Source organism: Herpailurus yagouaroundi, unplaced genomic scaffold, assembly GCF_014898765.1.
Source record: "Herpailurus yagouaroundi ecotype Mexico unplaced genomic scaffold, PumYag 77, whole genome shotgun sequence".
In the NCBI taxonomy this organism is placed as follows: Eukaryota; Metazoa; Chordata; class Mammalia; order Carnivora; family Felidae; genus Herpailurus; species Herpailurus yagouaroundi.
This window is the reverse complement of record NW_024412388.1, coordinates 24137127-24158033: the sequence shown is the minus strand read 5'-3', so window position 1 is coordinate 24158033 and position 20907 is coordinate 24137127. Positions and strand designations below refer to the sequence as shown.

Below are 20907 nucleotides of genomic sequence, written 5' to 3'. Positions count from 1 at the left end.
GGACTGTATTGATCTTTATCACTGTTTCAATATCTTCTTATTGAATGAATGACTGAAAAATAGTTATCAGGGAGAATGCGAAATAGTACAACTCTTTGGGCGGTGACCTTGGCAATACCGAAAGAAAAAAAAAAATCCCTGATGACTTATGCATTTCCCCTTTGGCCCAACGTTGCCACTTCCAGGACTCTAGCCTAATGATACCCTGGAAAAAAGGTTAAAATGATTAATGCACAAGGTTATTCGTTGTGGCATTATTTGAGATAACAAAAGATGGGAAACAATCCAAATGTCTATCATTAGGGAGACTGGCTGAATAAAGTGTGGTACATTCACACCAAGGAACCAAAGGGTGCCATCCAGCTGTAAAAAGAAATGGGAAAAATGCACTACAGTGGAATGATCTCCAGGATACGCTGCTAAGTGAAAAATGCAAGGTGTGGAACTGAGTATCTAGCATGCTATCTTTTGTGTAACAATGGGATAGGAAGGGGTATAAATATGTATACAAATTGTGTATATTTGCAAAAAGAGACACTGGAAGAATAAACCAAAAAGCAAAACAAAAACAAACAACCCACCACCCAACAACAATAAAAATGATTGCTGAGGGAGGAAAGAACATGGTGGAAGGACAGTGATGGAAGCGAAATTTTCTAAATACATATTGTTATATGGTTTTGGCTTTGGAATCAGATTAATATTTCACACATTCAAAAATAATATTAAATCAAAAGGAAAAGAGAAATAAAAGCAATGTCTAAAATTTGAAAAACAATCTGAAATGAAGGACCTTAACTGTATATTAAGTTGGTGATATAACCACTCAATGAAAATAATTACCTGAAGTGGCTTTACAACACAATATATCAATGGTACATGCTTAAAAAAATATTTTCTAAGGATAAAAAGAGCTGCAAAGAAATTTTAAAACTTCATTTGAAAGTCTTACTTTAGTACAAATATTGGCATTGTTTTTGTAACTATTTTATATAAATCATTGCATAATGCAAATAAGTAATTATGTTAATACTAGAATCTGAGATCTTCAGAGTACGAGATATGAGGATAAAACCAAAGAAGTTAAGTAAAAACCCTGAAATGGTACATTTGAATTGGAAATATTAGCAGGAACTCATAATCCTGTTTTTTTTTTTTTTTTAATGTTTATTTATTTTTGAGAGAGGGAGAGAGAGCATGGGCAGGGAGGGGCAGAGAGAGGGGGAGACACAGAATCTGAAGCAGGCTCCAGGCTCTGAGCTGTCAGCACAGAGCCCGATGGGAGATTCAAACCCATGACCTGTGAGATCATGACCTGAGCTGAAGCTGGATGCTTAACCGAGAGAGCCACCCAGGCACTCCCATAATCCTTCTATTTTTCTGCTCAAAAGTATGTATTTTCCAGCTCTGTCCACTGAAAAATTTGGAAGCAGTGATAATCCACCATCAGTGAGCATGCCTAGTGCCAGGATTGTGTTTTCCAACCACCAAGAATCAGGGCTCCTTGGAAAAGCAGCTGATTCCAGATCTGGGGCAGGAAATAGACAATACAAGTCTGGGGCATCTTGATGGGCCAGCAAGCAAGGACACTGTCACAGAGTAATGGGATCACACTGAATATATAAACAATCATCTGTCCATATTGACATTCCGCGAAAAGAGAGAGAAAGCCTCAAATCACCCAAATATTATTAAACACCATTGGCGGTAACCAGGCCAGTTCTCATCCTGAGAATTCGCAGTGACAAGGAGAGAATCAGGCCCTTCTTCTGTCATTCTTCTATTTCATCTCAACCTAAAAGCTGTCGTTTATGAATGGTAGTTTCTTATTAAAAACAAAATTCCAACTAATAAATATAGAGGGATTGATAGGATTAGAAAATTACCTTTTTTTTTTCTTTTTACAATCACTAATACAATAATGGATTTAGGCAATAATCACCGATGGATGAAATTATTATATGAAAAGTTGATGGGGAATTTTATAACGGAGGGAATCAGGTTGTCCCTGCCTGAGCCCACAGGTCCATCTTTGCAATTGCTGTGTGTCTCCTGATGTGATGTCATATGACGTGCACAGCCTCACCCGTGAAGTGGCTGCCATAGTTTGGATTCCCTCAAAAGCACACCCTAGGAAAAAGATTTGGGTGCCAGTGGTTCACTTGAGAGATGATCCCAGAAAGTACCTTTAAGAGAGTGGAGAAACGAGGCAGGGAAAGAAAACCGCTGAACAGTGAATCGATGAACGGGGGGGCCACCACTCACACACCAGGGGGCCCAGGTCCTTTGGGGATCCTCTGAAAGACTGCAAAACAGGTGTCGGGAACCCCGGTCTCAGAGGCAAGGAGGCTGGAGCCACCAGCTCCCACCGGGCACTGGTCAAAGACTGCTCCTGGGGCATGAGCTCCCCAGCCACTCTCCAGACCAGAGAACGCCCTCAGGGTGCAAGCCTCAAAAGGGCATTGGTCTGGGGTGTCTGGAGGTGGCTATCAGGATTAGCCAAGAGGATTTGGTGAAGCACCAAGACCCCCCGCGGTGGTGCCATGCCAGAAGAGTTGAACTTAGGGCTGACTTCTATTTCTAGAAAATCAGGGGTAACAAGGAACAAGGTAAATAATGGAGTACCTAGAGAAACCCAGAAAGGGGCGGGGGGGGGGGGACCTTCTCCAGGAGAAACGATTTCTTTCACAAGGATGGTCTCGGAGTTGGTTACCCCTGTGGGCAACCAGGCTCCGTCTGGGCCGCTCTGAGGACCCACGAGCCGTGGCCTCGGAATTGTTCCACTTGGGGCCTGACAGCCGAGGTGTTTTTCCGAGATTCCAGCCCCCCTCCCCTCCCCTCCCCCGTTAAGGGTTGCCCCACGGGCATCAGCTTCCTGCATTTCTAAATTGTTCCCAGCTGGAGGGCTGAGCGGCTTTACCCAGCGAAACACAGGCAACCTTTGCTGCGGGGAGGGGGAAGGGCACCGAACTGTCTCCCCAGCTGCTTCGAGTTGGGGGAGGGGGCGAGGGGAAGTGGGAGGGGCAACCCCAGTCCCCGAAGGCGTTTTGGGGGATTCCTACAGGAGCTCCCAAAGAATTCCTGCTGCCGGTGCGGCTGCTGCCCTCCTGGGTGCCCCCGGCACCCCCCCCCCCCCCCAGCCCTCGGCAGGCAGGCGCCGGAATTTGTGCGTGCAGGCTGTAACAGACATGCTGTGCGATGCGTGAGTGTGGCGTGAAAGCGCCGGGCATCCCCAGCCGTGCTTCTCTGCGGGTTTGTGCTGGGCCGGTCCTCCTCCCAGACGCGGGCCCCCGCGGGCGCTCAAGTTCCATCTTGTTGTTTCCCTGCTGAGGACCATCCGGTCCAGGCAGCCGTGGGCCTTCCTGAGATGCTGGAATGCGGCTCAGGCTCAGCTGCCTGGGTCAGGCGCGGAGGGGGGGGCGGGGGGTTGCTGGCGGGGAGGGGGCTGGCGGGGCCATCCTGGCGGCCACCTCTCCTCTCTCCATCTGCCTCAGTGTCCCCTCTCTCCTTCCCGGGGCTGTCTCCCTCCCGCTTCAGCCTCAGCCCCCCGTTCCCTCCAGGTCCGCCTCTATCTTGGCCTGGAAACACCGCCAACCTTTCACAGCTCTCCGTGTCCTTCCTCCTCCTTCGTAGTTTCCCCATCGAGAGCCGGTTTACAAAAACAGCTCTTAGAAAAAGGTTTTTTCTTACAAACATGCTATAAGGAGACATTAAAAGTTGGAGATGGGGGCAAAAAAAAAAAGAATAACCCTGTCACTCTAACTCAGCAGCAGCTGTGGTCAATTTTGGTTATTTCCTTTCAGTTTTGTTTTTAATGTTTATTTATTTATTTTTGAGACAGAGATAGAGAGTGGGGGTGGGGGTGGGGAAGGGAGGCTGTGGAGGGGGCAGAGAGAGAAGGAGACAAAATCCCAAGCAGGCTCTGTGCTGTCAGCGCAAAGCCCCATCCGGGCTCAACCCCACCAACCGTGAGATCCCGGCCTGAGCCGCGAATCAAGAGTCCGATGCTCAACCGACTGAGCCACCCAGGCGCCCCTCCTTTTAGTAATTTTAAAATGAGTTTTTAAACCTCTCAAGCTATACTTTGAGCTTATATTCTGCTCTTTTTTTTTTTATCTTAATGACAAATCCCTCCAGTGGTTTCCAATCTCAGAGCAAGTATCAGAGCACCTTTACAGCGGCCTACAAGGCCCTACATGACCTGTCTACCCATGCCACCTCCCACGGGTGCCCGGTGTGCCCTCCTTCAAGAGACCTCTCCCGTCTGCCCATCTCTCTGCTCCAGCCACAATGGCAGCTTCCCTTTCCTGCAGATGCAGCTTGGGGGCCTTCACATCAGCTATTCCTGGTGCCTAGAATGTCTTCTCCCGAGTCCCCATGGATCGCTTCTCACCTTCTTTAAGGCTGTGTCAGTCAAGCCTATCATGTCCGCCTTCCCTAAAAGGCAGCACCCCCCAGCTGCACTCCCAGTCTATTACCCAATTTTTCACTCTAACCGCAATGTTGGGAAACAACCCTACTGCACTCCTGTTGGGCGACACCCTTTACCCAAGATTCTCTCATTGCCTGGAGGGACATTTTGGTTGAAGGAGAATTGCTGGGCTTAAAGGTGTGCATATTTAACATTTCTACCGAGGGGCGCCTGGTTGGCTCAGTCAGTGAAGCATCCCACTCTTGATTTCGGCTGTGATCTCACAGTTGCTGAGTTCAAGCCCCGAGCTGGGCTCCCAGCTGCCAGCCCAGAGGCTGTGTGGGATTCTCTCTCTTTGCTCCTCTCCCCCATGCTCTCTCTCTCAAAATAAATAAATAAACTTTAAAAAAAAAAACCAAACAACCCCGTATTCTTCTTTTCATACACTTTGTTAGAGGTTTGTATGTCTTCTGTGCATTTTATTTTTCATATTCTTTGCCCATTTTTTGTATTGCATTATCGGTCTATTTTTTTATCGATTTATAAGAGTTCTTTATGTCTTGTGGATCTCTTTAGCCAAAGCAGATTTTACCGTTATCTAGTTCTAGCAAGTACAGGTTGCAAGGGGTCTGCACTTCCATAGTACCGCCTCTTCTATGGGTGTCAAAGATCCCACCCTCTGGTTTAGGAGGCTGACAAGAGTCCTAGGCCATTTAGAAAGGGGTGACATTGATAGGGGTGAGTGTGGATGGAGCTCCTCAGCAAAGTCTCAGGACAGGGCTGGGCATCGCTCCTTTTGAGCACTCCAGACAACTGTCAGTGAAGGCCCTGGCTGGACAGTGAAGAGCCCAGTGGCCAAAGTGGCCTGGGGCACCCACCTAAGCGACCACAGAGGATCTGCCGGTGAAGGCCCAGCCCCCCCACGAAGCTCCCTGGTAGTAATGACGGAGGGCTTAGCGGTCTCTGGGCACTGACCGTTTTCCCCTCCTCTCCTTGTGGCCCCACAGGTCTGGTTCCTTCATCTCAGTCCCCCTTGACCTCTTCCGAGGCCCTGTCTGATCCCACTCCCTTCCTTTCTCCCATCCCAGTGACCCCACTGACTTCCCCAGGCGGCACATGGTCTGGGTCTTTTCTGTCCTCTTTCAATCTATAGCTAAGGTATAAACTCTATCTTCAGCTTCCTTCAGGATCTACCTTTTTTGATTTTCGAAAGCACTTTTCTTTGGCAAAAGCAGCCTCTTGCAAATGAAAGCCTCTGCCTTCCGAAGTGTGGTTTCTGATGATCGGGGAAGTTCAAAAACAATGACATCTGAACGCAGGCTGTTTCTCTTTCTTTATGTTCCTGCTATGAAAGCACTAATTCTCCTGGGGGTAGAGTGGAACCTTTGATTGACATAAGGAAGTCGAAAAAATAAAAGCAAAATTGTTATTTTGAGATATGTACTAGCTGCATTCCTGCCTGTCTATGGCAGATTTGTTTCCCCGGGTCTGATACTTGTCTTTTAACTTGGCTCATGCAGTCTCTGTCATTCTGAAGCGAAATGTAGTCAAATCTTTCCACCTTTCCTACATGTCTTCTAAAGCTTTTATGGGGTTTTGTTTTTTTACATTCAGCTCTTGAAATCAAAGGTACTTTGTATGTGTGTCTGGTGTAAGGCAGAGTTCAAATTTTCCATCTTTCAAATCGGAGAGTCATTTGTCCTAGTGCCATTAATTAAATCGCCTATGTTTTCTTCGCGGATTTGAAATGCTACACATAATATAGATAGATGGATACATAGATAACGAAGGAGCGAAGGAAGGAAATAAAGAAATAAACGAAGGAGAGAAGAAAGGAAATAAAGAAATAAAACTCTTGTTTTATAAGTATTTTTATTTCAGGCTTGATAGTCCCCCCTCATTTTTATTCATTAAAATTAGTTTTTCCTGTGGAGAAAGAGGGAATGCGGAGTTAGTGGGGTTTTGGTTTGCTTTTTAAATGTTTATTTATTTTTGAGAGAGAGAGAGAGAGAGAGAACACGCGCGGGCATGAGGGGGAGGGGCAGAGAGAGAGACACACACACAGAATCCGAAGCAGGTTCCAGGCTCCCAGCTGTCAGCACAGAGCCCGACGCGGGGTTCGAACTCACGAACCATGAGACCCGTGACCTGAGCGGAAGTTGGACGCTCAACTGACTGAGCCACGCAGGTGCCCCAGGGAGTTAGTGTTAATGGGGACAGAGTTTCAGTTTGGGAAGATGAAAGAGTCGTGGAGATGGATGGTGGTGTTGGGGGCGCAGCTCGGAGTGTACTCAGTGCCACTGAGCTGTATACTTACAAACGGTTAAAATGGTAAATTTCATGTTATGTATATTTTACTACAATAAAAAATTCTAAAACAAATTTTGTTTGGATATTCTATTCTTGTGTATTTTTTTCTTCCTGTTAGACTCAAGAATCAGATTGTCAAATTCCATACAAGGTACCTTTGATATTTTGATTGAAATTGCGTTCAATTTATAGATTACTTTGGGGAGAACCGACGTCTTTATAATCCCGAGCTTTTCCATCCGTGAACATGGTGTGGCTCTCCATTTATTCAGATCTTTTTTTTTTTTTTATGTCCTTCAGTAAAGTTTTATAATTTTATTCATATCAGCTTATTCCTAGCTATATTATGGCTTTAGTTGCCGCTGTAAACGGAATCATGAGTAGAGCACAGGGGCTGTCACTCAGGTCTGTCCCCAGCCCAGCCCCTGGGATGAATGACTAGGTCCAAAAGACACATGAGTCAGGAAGTAAAAAATGTCTTCTCATTACAACCTTCTGCAATAGGGAGCAGGTGTATCCAAGTGAGCCGAGCCGAAAAGGCTGGCAAGGTCAAGAGGAGGGCCCTTCAGGGTCAGAGAAAGCCAGTTTTATCACCTGTGTGGTCAGGAAGAGGGAGAAGCTGAGATGATAAAGGTTAGGGCTGATGCTCCCCATGAATGCTGATGTATCCCAAATGCCTCTTTCATCCTGCTGGGCAGATTGTGGCCCTGGAGCCAGGAGCCAGGCGTTTGAACCCTTCTCTGTCATTCACTAGTGGAGTGGCCTTGGGCCACTGACTTTGCTTCTCAGGAACCCGGTGTCCTCACCAGCAAAATAGGAGTGAATTCTAATTACATATTTAGTTGTTTAATTATTTGTCTGTCCCCCACCCCTGAACCGTAACTGCACGTGGGCGGGCATCATATCGATCTAACTCGGTGACGTGCAGGGCTGCTTCAGGTACATCCACTGCTTTTGAAGGAAGTAGGAAAAGGCACCCTGTTGAGCAGACACAGCTTTGTGAGCCCACAGTCTGGTGGTTGGTCCACGGGCTGGATCTTGGCCCCACTTGTCTGTCAGCTGGGGGGACTTCGTGTGGTGAGCGACCTGTCTGGGCTGTATACCCGGTGCTTGGCCCAGGCCTGGCACATGAGAAGTGCTCAAGAAATGTACTGAATAAGTAGATGATTAGGTGTGGGGGCTTAGAAGATGAGGGAGCCTCTGAGGGGTTCTCACTTGTGCTCAAAAGGAAGTCCTCTGCTTCCAAGTGCAAAATAATATGGAATATTCCAGGTGCATTTTATTTTATTTTATTTTATTTTATTTTATTTTATTCTCTTTTATTTTATTTTAGAGAGGGTGAGAGAAGGGGAGAGAGGCAGAGGGAGAGACAGAGAATCTTAAGCAGGCTCCATGCTCACTGCAGAGCTGGATGGGGGGCTCAATCCCACGAACCTGGGACCACGACCCGAGCCAAAATTAAGAGTTGGACCCTCAACCGACTAAGCCACCCACGTGCCTCCCCTCAAGTGCTTTATTTTCCTTCATTCTACAGATACTAGGGATGGTGACCTCGGTAGGAATGGGGTAATCTGATGATCTGGTGGGATGGGCACCCCAGGCCTGAGGGAGCCTTCAAGAAGCATCCTCACTCAGGGAGGAAGGAGCCTGACTTGGTAACAAAAACCTTGAGCAATCCAGGGAAGTAGAGATGAAGAGTATCTGGTGTGTGCGTGGGTGCTTTCTGAGGAGGGGCAAGAATGGGGTGACCTGAAGGGTGAGGAAGAGCCAGACACAAGAGGTGTATCTAGAATATGCTTGGATGTTGGGTGGAACGTGCAAAAGTCCTGCTGCAGGGGACAGGTTGCTTAGCCTCTTTGGGGAGTTGAATATTGACAAAAGTGACTAGCCCTCTGAGCATCATTTCATAGACTTTTCATTAATTAGATGCCTCTTGGGATTTTCTACACTGTCCTCCCCTTTCTGGACTTTGTGAAGTTCAAATAATGGAGACATACCCTCCCTACACCACCGTCTCCCAGACACGTACTGTGTCTCTTCGTATAGGGCCAGCCTAGGGCTGACAGAGTCATCCAGCCCAGACAGATAAGAGTCCCGTCTCCACTGTGTGCTGTGTGCTATGTGCTGTGTGGTATTTGTCAACTCCTCACAGCCTCCTTCTCCATCTGTAAAATGGGGATAAGAAAACCGACCTTACCAAGTTGTTGGAAAGATTCTGCCCTCAGTAATAAAGGCAAATAGTGTAGAGCGAAGGAAAGACCACTTAAAACTCCAGGAAAAACATAAAGATGCAGAAGGAAGGAAATATACAAGCACACTCCTTGACTCAGCGATGAACGGTATTTAGATACAGTACAGTAATCCTTACCCTTTTAATTTCTTTTTTTGTGTCTTTCTGTGCCGGCCAGAACTTCCAATGCGACAGTGAGCAAAAGTGGTGTCAGTGGGCAACCTTGCTTTGTTCCTGACTTTCAAGGGAATGGCTCGAATGTGTACCATCAAGTATGAATGCTAGCTTAAGCAGCTGTGGGAATAGTGAAATCTGAATCCTCGTGGAACCTCTGGTCTTCTTCTTCTGCGACTAAACAGTGGTTTTCATGCTTCAACCATTCCAAGATTCCACAGTCCCTATGGGATGAAGTTTAAGCCTTTGAAAAGCCTAGCATTCAAGGCCTCTTACTCTTTCCCAATCCTGAGTCTTTAGGATTTACCCACTGATCCCATTCCAGATGTCTGGACATTCCAGAACACAGTTTTGATGAGATCTTAAAGTCTGTCTTAGAATATCTGTTCCATTCCTCATTCCTGCCGTCTCTTCTCCTTGCCTGGAATACCCTTTCCTTTATGTACTCCCACTTATCTTTCAAAGGCCAACTCACCCCTTCAAGGAAACATTCCTTCCACCCTCTCTCGCCCTTGATACGAGATTCGTTTATAGTCTGGGACACAGGTCCCAACACATACGAGGGTCTGTAAGCGTCTGTTGAATAAACAAATAAATCAAACTATGACTAAGCCTTTAGGTCACCAAAAGGAGAGAGAAAAAAAAAAAAAGTCCTGTTCTTCCAATAAATCCAGACTGTACTTTTGCTTCAGCCTCCAAACTCCCACACATGTTCAAAAATGTTGTCTTCTGCTTTATACTTGATCAGCAGTTTGGCTCAAAATAAAATTCTTGAGTCACACTTTCTTTCCTTGCTGACTTTGTAGGTGGTGCTCTATTGAGTTCTAATGCTGGATGCTGCCATGAAGAAGTCAGAGGCCAGCCTGATATGCCCCCACTTGTAAGTGACTAGTTGCCTTTTGTCAAGTTGCCCAAAGGATGATGATGATGATGATGATGATGATGATGATGATTTATAACTTTGAGATCTATAATACCCTTATTAGGACATACTTGGTATTGATCATTATGAATCCATTTTCCTGGGTCTCATTAACTTTTCACTGTCTCCTTTTTTTAAAAAACATTTTCTTATATCTTAGGATATTTGTTTGATGCTGGTTTTTTTTTTTTTTCTGTTATGTGTATATGGTCTCTGTCATGTTCTCTCATCATTTAAGCTTAAGAAAAATCTTTCCATTTTGTCTTTCTCACACTCCTCATTTCTTTTTTTTTTTTTAAGTTTTTTCTTAATGTTTATTATTTTTGAGAGTGAGAGTGTGTGTGTGAGCAGGGGAGGGGGAGAGAGAGAGGGAGAAAGGAGACACAGAATCCGAAGCAGGCTCCAGGCTCCGAGCTGTCAGCACAGAGCCCGATGCAGGGCTCGAACTCGTGAACCACGAGATCATGACCTGAGCCGATGTCGGACGCTCAACCGACTGAGCCACCAAGGCACCCCTCACATTCCTCATTTCTAACCACTCTGTCCCTAGTGGTATTTCAGAAGAGTCTGTTTTCTTCGGTGCTACTTTCACATTGACTTTTATTTCCGAGATACCATTTTCCTGAATCCTGACAGCTTGTTGTATTTCCTTCGGTTGTTTTCTTTTGTTTCTGTGAGGTCTTCTATCTCTTTTCTGTACTCTTGTTTAGTAGAAATAAGCCCTTGGCATAGTGTCTGGTGTATGGCGGGCATTCTCTCTCTCTCTTTTTTTTTTTTTTTATCAAGGTGACTGTTTTCATTTTCTAGTATTTTCTGCCAGGTTTTCATCAAGTCAAGATGAATATCTTGCACCCTTGTGATCACGCTTTAAATCTAATTTTCCGGGGCGCCTGGGTGGCGCAGTCCGTTAAGCGTCCGACTTCAGCCAGGTCGCGATCTCGCGGTCCGTGGGTTCGAGCCCCGCGTCGGGCTCTGGGCTGATGGCTCAGAGCCTGGAGCCTGTTTCTGATTCTGTGTCTCCCTCTCTCTCTGCCCCTCCCCCGTTCATGCTCTGTCTCTCTCTGTCCCAAAAATAAATAAACGTTGAAAAAAAAATTAAAAAAAAATCTAATTTTGCAGTCTGCTTGTAGACTTACTATATTATAAGCACTTGTGTTCATGTTCTTGTAATTATTTAATGGCGGAACATCATGCCATTGAATCAATGTATCATTATTTATGTGACTGTTCTGCGACTGGACATTTTGCAGGGTCACAATTTCCTATTGAAATACATATTCCATATTATTGTTGTTTTCATTTGCATCTCACTTTTATTTCCTATTTCCTGTTGAAGGTTGCATATTCTTCCATGTTTACTTACTGCTTCTATTTCCTTGCTCGAATTACTTGCTTGTGACCTTTGTTCAGATGTATCTCTTAGCAACTCAGGCATTTTTCATCGGTGTGTATGAAACCCTTACATAAGGTAGACGTTAACCACTTGCCACTTTCCCCACTCCTGGGTGACCTTTAAATTATAGTTATTTTTCTAATATATGGAATTTCGGTGTTTTGTCTATAAGTCTCTGCATTTGTGATTTCTTTGACTTAGCTAATTGTTTATACAACAAGCCCTGTGTGAGCACCCTGTCCATAGGACAGGTACATGGGGAGATAGGGAGCGGGGGAGTAATGGACACCCCAGTTCCTGATTTCCAGGTAAGTTGGGGGTGCAGACATGAAAACAACCATAGCGTTGCCTCAGTAAGTGCTAGAATAATAAGGATTGCAAAGGCAGCAGCCGAAATGGCAAACCGAGCTAGCTCTCTAGCACCCAGCCACCGCCCCCCCCAAGAGCTTGCATACAATATCTCGCTTAAACCTCACAACAACTCTGTGACTTAGACAAGGAGAGTGATCCTCAGGATCTTCACAGATGAGGAGAACAATTCTCAGAAGGCGAACATGACTTATTCAAGCTCTGACACCTAGTAAGAGCCTAAGCCAGCATTTGAAGTCAGCCTTTTAGACTGTAACCTCCATACCAAACCCGTTCCCTGGGGCAAAGTGGTGATGGTAGTTGACCACGGCAGTGATAAGTGATGGAGTTGCACATCGAGGAAAGCCTCCAGGAAGAGGTGAGTCAAAACTGAGAAATGAAAGGTGAAGACAATTTCACCATCAGGCAAGAGGCCGTGAAGGAATGGGCATCCCATTGCAGCCTGCTGAATCCATGAATCGTATGGTTTAAGAAGGAGATTTCCCCCAGGCATGGAGCTACAGCCCCCTGAGAGACTGCAAGTTGGCCGATAGCCTCAAGGTACAGGTGGTTCTTTCCTGACCCACGTTTTATTTGTCTGTTCATTCCCCACAGGCTCCATGTAAGGGGCTGGGGACAGAGAGGTGAACGAGAACGAGACATTCAAGACATCTGCCTCATGGAGTGTATGTTCCAGGTGGGGGAAATAGACGAAAAAGAAGCTGTACTGAATATTTGCTCTTCACCCAATGACCTTTAAAATTTCTTTCTACATTTTGATTGTTCCGGATATCTTGAGGTCCTCCCTCCCAAAGCAGAAGCCTGCCTCTCTTGAAGCGAAGGTGCAGGCATGTGACCTACTTCCCTCCAATCACACTCACCGATCGATCTGAGATACCAATGGCGGGGCGCGGGGGGGGGGGGGGGGCCAGTGAGCTCTGTGTGGGGCCAGCTGCATGCATGCTAGCCTGGGTGGTGGCCAAGGCGGTATGGCTCTGGAGTCAGTGACGACAGTAGCAGCTCCCACGTCGGTTGTGCGCTTCTTGGACACGCTCCCGAAAACTGCATCTAGAGTCTGTTTCTTCACCATCCGATAAGCTAACATCCCTGAGTAAATTCCCTTTCTACTTAAACTGGCCAGAATGGACTCTGCTGTGTGCAAGCAAGAATACTGTGAATGTGCAAAGAAGTAAATATACACACTAAAGAAACTAAGACCTCCTCCCTCTTTGTCAGGCGCACAGATTATAGGAGACTGGGATGAGAGCCTTTGTACCTGGTGCCCTGGCCAAAGGTTCTTGATCTCTTGTAGGGAGTACTATACTGTCCTCCTCTGTGAGGACTGTGAGATGATATGTACTGGGATGGGATTGTGTATTTTTATTTTTAATCTGCTTTTTTATTTTGTTAAAGATTTTATTTCTATGTAATCTCTACACCCAGTGTGGGGCTTGAACTTACAACCCTGAGGTCAAGAGTCGCCTGCTCTTCCTACTGAGCCAGCCAGGCGCCCCAGATTAATGGTATTGTCATACAATTATGTACCCATCTCGTGGTCAGAAATAAGCAAGGGGCTAGAGCCTGACTGGACCTGTCTCAGGAAGGGAAGAAGGAAAGAAACAATCCAGGATGTGTGGCCTTGGGGTTGTGGGCCCTCCAGGTCCTGCATATCTATGTGATGGAGGCTGGCTCAGTGTCCCCGGAAGCCAGATTTATGCCCTCTGACGTCACCGTTAAGATTAGCTGCAGAAGGGAAAATGGGGGTCCTGCCCACAATTCAGGCTCTGCTTTAATTAAATCAGTGTCTTGTCCTGGGAGACAAAACGACTCGCCAACAACACTGAACTGATGGCAGGGGAAGTGAGTGGCACGGAAGTGCTTCGTGCACTGGCAGGTCCAGTCTGTTAGCAGCGCAAGGTGAGAGGTGTTTTTCTGTCGGATGCATTTCTTTGCATTTTCCAAGGCTGGTGGATCAATAGCTACACACAGCTGTAATAAATTTCTGTCTTTGCTCTCCGTACCCTGTGACAGGGAGATGTTGGGCCATTAGATAACTCTGGTTCCCATCCGGTGTTCCTCCTGTCAGGGACTGCTGTCCGTGACCTCTCTAGGTACTCACAACAGCCTTCTAAGGTGAGGGCTACTGTGTCTATTTCAGAGACAGGAAAACCGAGGCCCGGGGCAGGGGGACATCATGAGGCAGAGTCCCAGGGCCTCTGTGCATGTAAGCTGTTGGTTCTTCCAAGTTCTGTTATTACCATTGTCTATTTTCCGGGCTACAGAGGAATCATGACCCTCAGAGAGGAAACATTGCTTGCCCAAGGTCACAGAGCCAGTGAAAGGCAGGGCTGGAGTTAGAAGCCGGCCTGTTGGATCACAGAGCCTCCTGCTAGGAGAGCTCGTCAGCCTGGGCTGGGCTGACCTCTGCATGCCTGCCCTGGAATCAATGGGAGAAAGGCATCAAGATGTATATTCCTCTGAGAGCCCCTGGAGGGAGAAGCAGGCTCCTTCCCCATCTGCAGTAGCAAGGGCATCAATTCCTGGCTCTGGAAGGCCCTACTCCCCAAAGCTGCAGCTCTATTTTTAGCCTTGAATCCATCAATAAATGGAGCCTGGCAGAGCAGGCGACTCCTGGCTGCCTGATATTAATAAGATGAGAGAACGGGACCATTTATTAAGCGCTTTCTGTGTGCTGGGCATTATGCAAAGTGCTTAACATGGATTATCTACTTAAATCTTACAACATTCCTGTGGAATAACTACTATTATGATCATTTTATAAATAAGGAAAGTAAGGCGCAAAGAGGTTAGGGGACTTGCTTGAGGCCACGCAGCTGATAAACTGCAGAGCCAGGATCCAAATGCAGGTCAGACCCAGGTTTGTGGGATTCTGAGCCCACGTGCTTTCCTCCTTACCACTCGGTCCAATAAAACAGGCCCCTGTTTGCCCACCCTGGGGGTGGGGGGCAGAGGCGGCAGCCGCAATCACGGTACCAGGAGGTGTTGTGAGGCAGGAAGGAGCCACAAGCTCCAATTGGTTGGTTGGTTTCTGTCACTGAGAACAGAAACCCGACCTGAGCGTGTCCAGAGGGAGAAAGGCTGGAAGAGCCTTGTGGGCAGAAGGAATAGCAGAGGCAAAGGCAAGGAGGTATAAAGTGAGGCCTGTTCAGGGCACAGTGAACAGTCTGGTGGGATTTGGGCAGAGAAGGAAGACGAGGCCAGTCTTGGAGCAGGGCAAGATTCCGTAAGATCTTCAATCCCGGGAAGTTTCGATATTCTGGATCCTGGAGGGATTGTGAGTGAAAGAGTGGCTTTGTCATGTCTGAGCTTCAGAGCAGGGGGTGGACTTGAGAGACGTGGGAGAGGGAGACAAATGGCTATTCTCACTACTGGTAGTGACAATAGCTGCCATTTGCTGAACACCTGCTATGTGTGTTGGGCCCCATAGTAGGTGCTTTTCCTAAGTTATCACCTAATAAACACAGTGGTGGCCATTGGAAGGCTTTCATTATCCCTCTTTTACAGAAGAGGAAACAGAGGTTTTGTGAGGTCAAGTGACTGCTCAGGGCCACTAGGATTGGAATCTCCAGAGACCCTGGTGCTACACTGGCCAGAGAGGAGGGTGTGTAACAGTAACAGTCTCAGGCAAAAGGACATTTGTCTGAAGTCTCAGGAACAGAGACGAGAAGGTAGGTTTCAAAGATAACAGAGACGAAGATTTTTTTGTTTTATTTTGTCCTTTAAATAAGTTTATTCTCACACATTGAGGATAGCATTTATGTTACTAAGGTTACAAAGCTTTTCTGGGGCCGGAACTGGCAGAAAGACTCAGCCAAGGGAGAGGGCATTGTTTCTCAGGGCAGTGGCTAGGAGAAGGAAGAAAAGGCAGGGTCTCAAGTTCAGTGTGTCCAGTGGCACAGTCAGAGGTGCAGCCAGGGCTCAGGGTTCGAAGGCCCTATGGCAAGCGGCAGGGGTGAGTGAAGGAAGGGGTCAGTCTGGGTCCCAGCTGCATCTGACATCTGACATCAGTAGGGTTGCAGAGTCTCCAAAGAGGTGGGAAATATACCTCCCTCCACCCCCCGCCCACCACACACAATAATAGAGATATGTCAAAATGTTAAGAGACACAGGACCCAACTAAAAGAACTCCCAGTGGCCACAGCTGGAACAGTTTGACCAACAAAATAAATAAAGCAGCACTGGGGGCACCTGGGTTGCTCAGGCGGTTGAGTGTCCGACTTTTGATTTTTGGCTCAGGTCATGATCCCAGGGTCATAGGATCAAGCCCTGTGTGAGACTGTGTGTTGAGGGTAGAGCCTGCTTGGGATTCTCTCTCTCCCTCTGCTTCTCTCCCCACTCGTGCTCTCTCTCTCCTTAAAAAAAAAAAAAAAAAAGGCAGCATTGGGTTGTAACCCAAGTATAAAATAAATATCCATGAGTCCGTACTGATATAAATAAATGATTGGATAAATGATATAAATAAATGATTGCGAAGAGACAGATCTCCCATGCGGAATCCCAAATAATTTATGTAGAAATTCCACCCTCAGGGAAATGGTGCCCAGCTCCCCACTGCTTGAGCGTGGGCTGCACACAGTGACTTCCTTCCTAAGAGTACAGGTGGGGGGCAGAGTGGCCTTTTCAGAGGAGAAACCTGGCAAACATGACCCAGCCAGATGATCAGAGTCAACCTCAACAGCGGTCAGTCTGTTGTGTGTCCATCAGCAGCCTTGGTCAGGGTGCCAGGGGCCCCTGGCAGCCTTGGAAAAATTCTGCTTTTCATAAACACAAGCGTACTTGCCTGCAGTAGCCACAGCTCGGCTCCATTCCTGGCTGTCCGTCCACAACCCGGCAGGATGGGAATGAGGACATGGCCTGGACGTGGCCTGAGCTGCTGGGAGCCCAGGGGCACGGGAAATCTAGTAACTTCAGCAGCAACCAGGTCTTAGAGGTGCAGCCACATCTAGGGGTGTCCCGGCAGGGCTCTGGCAGAGGCCTAGCAAACTGGACTGGAAGAAACTAAGGTATGCACGTTATAAGTTTAAGGATCACTGTTGAAGATTAGAAATAGGGCGTTTTTTTTTTTTTTCTTTTGAGGAAAATAAAGGGGGTAAATGTGATTTGATAAATCCTAGGGCGCCTGGGGTGGCTCAGTCAGTTAAGTGTCCGACTTTGGCTCAGGTCATGATCTTGTGGTCTGTGGGTTCGAGCCCCGCATCAGGCTCTGTGCTGACAGCTCAGAGCCTGGAGCCTGCTTCCGATTCTGTCTTCCTCTCTCTCTGCCCCTCCCCTGCTCACACTCTGTCTCTTTCTCAAAAATAAATAAACGTTAAAAATCAATAAAATAAAATCCTAAATAAGACGAAGAGGAACACAAAGGAAGCAGAGAATTTGTAATAAGTGTAGAAAGCAGCGGCAGAAATAAGACCAACTATATTAGTAATCCCAAGAATATGATTAGATTAAACACATCGATGAAAGACAGAGACGCTCTGATTGGAATTCTAAAGACTAGCTATGTCATGCACAAGAGGTGTGGTGAAAAGCTAAACTGCGCATACAGGTTGAAAATAAAAGGATAGAGAATTTAAGATGCAAGACAGATGAACACAAGGGAAGGGAAGCAAAAATAATATAAAAACGGAAGGGGACAAAACATAAGAGACTCTTAAATACAGAGAACAAACTGAGGGTTGCCAGAGGGGTGTTGGGTGGGGGGGGGGATGGGCTAAATGGGCAACAGGCATTAGGGAGGACACTTGTTGGGACGAACACTGGGTGTTATACTACTCCTGAAATCATTATTGCACTATATGCTAACTAACTTGGATGCAAATTCAAAAAAATTAAAAAAAAGAAAAAGAAAAGGATAGAAAGATTATACCAAGCAAATAGTGACCACAAAGAAGCAAGGTACTAATAAATATAAGCAAATAGTAAATGAATAATTATGATAATAAAGAATTTATTACTTCTAATAGAAGAACGAACTAATAAACGAATTAAAGCAACAGAACACCGATCACAAGAAAGAACATTTGGCACTGATGAAAATCCTAATCTACCAAAAGATGTAAAAGTAAATGAACGTGTACATACCTAATTAAGCGTTTGCGATATATAAAGCAGGAACTCACTGAAGTAGAGGAGAAATCTACAAGTCCACGATAATAGCGTGAGATTTAAAAACACACGCTTAGAAGCAGATCAAGCAGGTGCTTAGTAGCTGCTTAGAAGCAGATCAAGTAGGTGAAAAATAATTAAAAATACAGTGGAGGACAAAGTGGACTGATTCACTCTGCATCTGTTCCCACCTGCCGGTGTGCCTTCTTATCCTGCAGAGGAAGGAAAGCTGACAATTATTTCCCAGAATCCCTTACAGCTAAGTGCTCCAAGTGTGGATTAGTTTCCAGCACTGGTTGCCACTGTGCAAGATCCGGAAGGCAGATGACAGGCAGAGGCCACTGTCGTCTTCCTTGGGTCATTACTGCTCACAAGCTCAGTGGGAGAGCCGCTGGGTTTTTCTGTGTCCATGTCTGGCCTCTAGTGTTGCGAATGTTGGGGGGCCGTGGCAGCAGCTGCCGTGCTCTGTCCCAGTCTTGGCTCGCTACCACCATGCTGTATTTTTAGCCAGCTCTAGTGGTGGTGTCCCTGAGCCCAGCCCAGAGTGCACTCCTGCCACCCCTCCAGCCACCTGGTAAACACCCAACGCCTCCTTATGCTTCAGATACCAAGAGTGGTTTCTGTTTTCTGCCCTGAATACTGATTTCTATAGTTTCAAGTTATTATGGATCACCGTGGATTTGAAAAACATGAGGTAAAAGCTGACATAGTAAAGGAAAGCTCACACCATTAGGTGTAAATAGTAAAGGAAAGCTCACACTTTACATTGTTTCAAGGTCAAGTCTCTACCATCAGGACTGGAGCATTCCATAGTGGGAGGTCTTTTCACTTAAAAATCATTTCTTTTTGAGTGGTAGTCGGATGTAATTAGTGACATCCAGTCTCAACTCCTACATCGTCTGTGACTCTAACAGCCAGATCATGACAGTTTTCGGTATGGATCACACGACACATTCTTTTTGTCTTTTCTTTTCTTTTTTGTAGTAGACCTTATTTTTGACATTTGAATTTTTTTTCAATTTTAATGTTCATTCATTTTTGAGAGACAGAGCACGAACGGGGGAGGGGCAGAGAGAGAGGAAGACACAACAGAATCTGAAGCAGGCTCCAGGCTCTGAGCTGTCAGCACAGAGCCCGATGCAGGGCTTGAACTCATGAACAGTGAGATCATGACCTGAGCCGAAGTCCCACGTCCAGTCTAGCCTGAGCCACCCAGGTGTCCCTTATTTAAGGTCTAAAAATAGTAGACCTTATTTTTTATGAGTTTTAGATGTATAGAAAAAAAAATTGAAGATTAGTACAGAGAGTTCTCATACGCCTGGCACTCAGTTTCCTTCCTATTAACATTATCTTGATTTTTAAATTCAACATTATGTGTCTGAGATACAGCCATGTTGATATAGAGACCTAACGCGCTCACTCTAACTGCACTGGAGTATTCCACTGACCCGAAAGCTTCTCCTGGCCTCACGTGGTGCCGGTTTAGGGCTGGCCGATTCCATTTCCCTCTCGGTGATGTCTATCAAATCCCTAGGTCCTCAGTGAAAATATTTACATAGCTGTAATGTCATAAATGTCATATGGGTTTAATGTTAAGAATCAATCTACAGGCAAAGTATGGCAAACTGAATTATCTTTACAGGCTGGGGCAGACGTACTACAAACCTTAAAGCAAAAGTAAAAGGTGAGACGCTGGGGGAAGGGCAGCAGCCGGGAGGGGGCGCTATTCATTTCACAGAGAGAGTCAAGCGATGCAAACTAAGGGAGAGATGGACATTTAAGACTATTATTCAAAGCCGTGATAGCGTTCGATAGAAACAATAACAAAATAAATACAAAAAAGAAAAACTGGCGGGGCGGGGGGAGAAAGGAACACAGGTAATACAATCACCACAGCAGGGAGTGAATAGATACTTTTTTTTTTTTTTGAATGTTTTTTAAAACTTATTTTTGAGAGAGAAAGAGAGCGTGAGCAGGGGAGGGACAGAGGGAGACAGAGTCAGAAGCAGGCTTCAGTCTCTGAGCTATCAGCACAGAGCCCAAGGCTGGGCTCGAACTTGTGACCCAGGAGATCATGACCAGGGCTGAGGTTGGACGCTCAGCCAACTGAGCCACCCAGGTGCCCCAGTCCAATAGATACCATTAACATGAATAAACCTAGCAAAAGAGTAGGAGAATATTATTCACGGTTACGAAAGTCGCATAAATAAAAAACTAAAACAACAACAAATATAGTACAAGAAAGGAATGTGGCTCCCAAGAGTCGGGATGTGAGAGGACGTTTAAGCTTTTTATTTCTAACCTTTCAGTTGGGCTTGGAGGTGCTTTTTCACCTATATGAATTATATTTTTACATTTGAGATGATTAAAATAACAAAGAATTAGGCAGGAATGTGACTCTGACTTCCCTCAGGCTTCAGGAACTTTCGGTAACTCCCCATGGCCCTAGGACCAAGTTTAAACTGTCAGATTCAAGGTCCTTCGATTCTGATCTCTGGTTCAGGCGCCCACCCGTCCCCGCCCAGGAGCCCAAGGGATTGGCGCCTCCGCCGGGAAGCCCTCGAGAGGGAGAGCGCGCCCCCTGCCGGTGCCAGGACGCCAGCACGCCTGGGGTGCCGTCCACGTCGCGTCTTCAGAGGCCCCGCCTCCCTCCCTCACCCGGGGCTCCTCGCCTCACGTGACCCCAGCTCCTGCCCAGTCCGGGGGTGGAAGCCGGGGAGGGGGAAGCTCGCGGAGCCCAGGTGAAAGGTTCTGGACGCGTTGGGCCGTGGGGGACCGTCCAGGTCAGGCCTGGGAATCTGGAAGTCGTATCTACTGGAACGGGATCGGTGGGAAGGGAGTTATTCCCACTCACTGCTCATTGCCCAGTGGTTTAGAGCTGGGCTTTGGGTGGGGGGGAGGGGAGAAGCACCGCTCTTCCTCCCCTATCTGCGTGTCCTGACCTTTGGTGAGTCGCTAAACGTCCCCGTGTCTCAGTTTCCTCACCTGTGGCTGCC

The 20907-nt window shown here is 46.6% G+C and overlaps 1 long non-coding RNA gene across 2 annotated transcripts; it reads left to right on the top strand.

The window, feature by feature from the left end:
• Window positions 1-3033: 3033 nt before the first annotated feature.
• LOC121025261 (uncharacterized) lies at window positions 3034-15595 on the top strand. 2 transcript variants are annotated; one of them, XR_005787995.1, is made up of 3 exons: window positions 3034-3202; window positions 9932-10005; window positions 12404-15595. It is a non-coding gene; the product is annotated as an uncharacterized LOC121025261 (long non-coding RNA). The 2 variants fall into 2 exon arrangements; XR_005787994.1 differs by lacking the exon at window positions 3034-3202 and having other exon boundaries at window positions 9703-10005.
• Window positions 15596-20907: the final 5312 nt, after the last annotated feature.